At 42.2% G+C, this 4441-nt stretch overlaps 1 pseudogene; it reads left to right on the forward strand.

Moving 5' to 3' along the window:
* The first annotated feature begins 391 nt into the window (after positions 1–391).
* LOC144820166 (transcription elongation factor A N-terminal and central domain-containing protein-like) lies at positions 392–1196 on the forward strand (annotated as a pseudogene).
* The last annotated feature ends 3245 nt before the right edge of the window (positions 1197–4441 follow it).

Below are 4441 nucleotides of genomic sequence, written 5' to 3' on the forward strand. Positions count from 1 at the left end.
TGAGTGACAGTTAACACAGATAGCTTAACAGCCCAGCATGAATATGAAGAAAGAGTATAAGAAAGAGTCCATCTTATTCAGAAACTGCTCACTGACAAGGGTTATGAATGATGATATAAATGCCATTTAGCTGAGCTGGAAATCGCTGATGTGACCTTTGAACTTTTGCAAGAGACTGACATGGTTGCAGCTGTGTACAGAGTCCTAAAGACCTGCCCATCACGTAATTTGGAGAAAAAAAAGCAAAGTTCCTGGGGCCCTATTTATGAAGGTCTTGCGCCGCCGGTGCGTCACTTTTTCCCATTTTACAAGTGACGCACCGGCGGCGCAAGGCCTTCATAAATACGGCCCCTGTTATCTAACTAAAAAGCGCTTTATAGAAGCATCTACCATGGATCCACGTACTTGCAAATGGCATTTCTCAAGGAAAAAGGGTGATGAAGAAAACGTTAAACTGCTTTCAGAAGAGCCAACGGGGGCCTCTTTGGAGCACAGTTCTATGAAAGTCTTGCACTCATCATATCCATTGCCATTAGAAAGCGTACAAAAGGAAGCATACAGTGCACTGAAGATCGACCTCAGTCTTAGTCAAGAGGACAATCCTGGTTGTCATTTGGAACTGGTGAAAAATGTTGTAACACACCAGGAAAAGGAACACAATATGGCCGCTCTGAGGACCAAACGCACAGAGTTGCTTTACCGAGCTTTGGCAGATTCCATTACATCGCAAGCGAATGAAGAAGAGGTGATTTGGGACTTAGCAAAGAAAATCGAAGAGGACCTCTTCTCTGCACACGCCAACAATAACAAAAAGTACAAAATTTGCATCAGGAGCAAAGTTTCAAACCTGAAGAACCCCAAAACCCCCCACTTGAGGCAACACTTGTTCTTAGAAGCTCTTAGCCCAAAAGAGTTTGATAAAATGACTGCCCTGGAAATGGCTAGTGATGAGTTAAGGAGACTCAGGGCTTCATATACAGAATTGTCAGTCCTGGAACACCAGCTTCCCCATGGTGTGGAGGGAACCACCACAAATAAAATTAAATGTCAGCGATGTGAGAACTTTAATTGCACAGCAACAGTGATCCCTAGAGGAACACTCTTTCTCCCTGGTTGGGTGTAGAATGGAAAACCAGATGATGACCTGTAATGTTTGCGGAGATAAATGGTACAATAACGGGTGGGTTTGTTTGTAATCTGTTTCAGAAAGTTCACCATACCTTCATTTAGTAGTGAATACATATTTGGCCCGCCTAGAAGTTAACAAAATTGTTTTTACCATTGTTTGTAAAAATGCAACGAAGATTGCTCTTACTTTTCACCATTTTAATACATCCCAATGTGTTTGGCTAGGAATCAGTCAGCCCAGAGCATGGCAAACTGTTTTTGTTTACGGGCTCCTGTCACCTCACCAGGGGCCAAGCTCTGGGGGGTGGAGGTTTCATTTTGGATAATGTTACCCAGGTTTCTCCAATATGCAAACGCAGGTATTTAAGTTTCACTCCGGCACACTACAGATGCAGTGCAAGGTTCTCTCAACCTAATATAAACTTATTTTGACTTGTGCTTGTGTTGGTTGTCTGTTTACTTATGTAATATTGTGCTACCTCCTTTGATGTGTCTGTAAAATGTACCTTTCGTCCCAAATTTTTGTCCTGAATTCTGACCTTCTGTCCTGAATTTTTGTCCTGAATTTTGACCCTTTGTCCTGAATTTTTACACTCACTGTCCTGAATTTTCACCCATGCCAGTTGGTCACCCTACTCCTGGTTGATTAACCTCTCGACCAGCCAGATGTTGCGACAGATAAGTCAACCTTTATTTAAATTATTTATTGCTTTCTTATGATTTTGATATTATTAAATTCTTGTTAGATTGTGGCCCACAGATGCACGCCAGAGGCACTGCTCCTTCAGTGCGCTTTCTGCTCATATCCAGCGCTGGAGCAGGTGGAGTTATGGCGTCTGAGTTTGGTTCGGCAGAGATCAGTCCATATCTGCCAAGTTTTCAAACGCCTTATGTTTGACATTTTAATGGTTTCAATGAAGTTATGAATGGCATTCAACAGTTAAATGTGTGACGATTAAGAGTTACACTTTCTAGAAAGTAAAACCAAGAAATTAAATGCACTGTAAGAGATAAATAATAGAAATGACAACATTTTGAGAAATGATACGCTCTAAAAATATATTGGCCCACATGCATCAAGCATTTTTGGAGTCGCAAACGGTGCGATTCCTTAAAATCGGCCGTTTGCGATTCCAAAAGTGCTGTTTGGGATGCATCATGTTATTTTAGAAGTCGCTACTTTTTAACGATTTCTAAAATTGCGATAGCATATAAGAAATCGCAATTGTGCGATTTCTTAAATGCTATGCATCATTTCAGAAAAATGTGCGATTTTTAAAATTGGAAGTGCAAATTACCACGAAGTTCAACCTCGTGGTAATTTGCGAAATTGTTTAAAAATGTACAAAAATGCATTTTTTAAACTGTTAAGTTACAGACACACATGTCCTTAGGACATGTGTGTATGTAACTTATACTGAAAAGTACATTTCATGGGTGCAGGGGGGGGTCATTTGGACCCCCCTCTCCACCCTTGAAATGCATTGATGAATTGCTATTTCACATTGCGAATTCGCAATTCCCATTCATTCCTATGGGCATTTTGGCCCATAGGAATGAATAGGAATTGTAAATTCGCAATTGAAAAATTGCATTTTTTATGCAATTCGGTAAAAATAGCGATTTTTACCGAATTGCAAAAAAAAAGCTAAAATATTCATGCATAGGCTTTTGCGATTTCTAAATTGCGAATCGTTATTTTTCGCAATTTAGAACTCGCAAAAGCCGATATTGATGCATGTGGGCCATTGTCACTAATGCAAAACTCCTGAAATGGAAGGCCACTAACTGACACCCAGGGGCTCATTTATGAGAACTGATGCATCGCTGCAGCAAGGAAGTGATGTGTCAGAAAAAGTTGTGCTGCGGTATAACAGTTTCAAACGCCATGGATGCGCTGTATTAAAGGGGGGTACCATGTCGTAAATTCCCAAGGTGTGTCAAAAATATTGACGCATCCATGAGCCGGATGCCACAGAGAAAAGTGATGCATTAGCAGTCAAAGTGACCCTGTTGATTTGTGGATTGTAAAGCAACGTTTATGTGCCGCAAATCACTTTTGCGTCACATTGGAGTGCACCATGCATCAAAAATCACTCAAAAAGCGACACATTGCCAAAAAATAAAAATCCTACACATCAAAAAGGGAGATATGGAGCAGACAGCAGCTGTCAAGGCAACAACTCACAGCACCAGCCAGGATGTCCAGATAGACCCACAGGGGAAGAGGAAGAATAATTTTAGTGAGGGCGAGAACCAAACTTGACTTACAGAGGAGACAAAGAATGAGTATCTTCTGTTGGTCACCTCAAAATTGCCATTAAAGAAGAAAAAAGTCATTTGGCAGGCCATAGTGGAGAAGATAAACAGTGTAGGGCAAACTTAAATGATAGTGCCAGAGTGCAAAAGAAGCGCTGTCATGGCTATAAGTGCAGGATCAAGAGAAACTGGCCAAGAACCTGATGGCAGCCATGTGGACCAGAGGAAGAGGACCAGGAGGTGCTGGACCCTTTGGAGGAGCAGATGGCATGAGTCATCCCAGCAGAGTTGGTGGCAGGAGTGGAAGAACATGACAGTGTTGGCTTTGAGGACCAGCAAGCCCTACAGGGTAAGTGGCAACAAGGGACAACATGGTTAAAAATGTCATCCTATGCAGCACAGCAAATACGTTCCTGCTCTGAACTGTGCTGTGTGCAAGGGAAATGGCAGAAATCTCTCACCTGTTAATTCCTACATCACTTAGTAAGTCATATGGCCCAGCTTCTTGTTTTACAGCCCAGTCCAGCCTTAAGTTTGTCCAGTCCATGCGTGATGTGTAGCGCCAGTCCAGGTTCACCTCTGTATATTGGAACTTGTAGTGAAATGTATAACATGAGTGCCCAGGACTACAAGTCTCACAATACAAAGTAAAAAACCTGGAGTAGAGCAGCACATCATGCATGGACACTTGAACTCTGCCCAATTTGACTGTGACAACACTGTCGCCCTTACACCATGAGGCTAGTGTGTCTATCTCAGACCTATGCAGCCAAATCTGGACTGTAAAGCAATGGAATGGAATGGGGGTTTCCAGAGGTTTAACTCCTCATCTGAGAGGGAGCTCAGGTGTGGAGTATGTGACGTATCACCAAGAAGGATCATGCGAAGAGCCATGTATATAGTTACTAGCATGATACTAAATTGCATGCAGCTGTCTTAATATCCCTCGTTAACAGCACACAAGTATCTCTCCCCATGTTAAAGACCACTCTACCTCCTATCATGTAAACATGTATGCTGGGAATGGGGTGAATGCAAGTGATGCACACCAGAG

This window comes from Lissotriton helveticus, chromosome 2_1 (assembly GCF_964261635.1).
Source record: "Lissotriton helveticus chromosome 2_1, aLisHel1.1, whole genome shotgun sequence".
Classification (NCBI taxonomy): domain Eukaryota; kingdom Metazoa; phylum Chordata; class Amphibia; order Caudata; family Salamandridae; genus Lissotriton; species Lissotriton helveticus.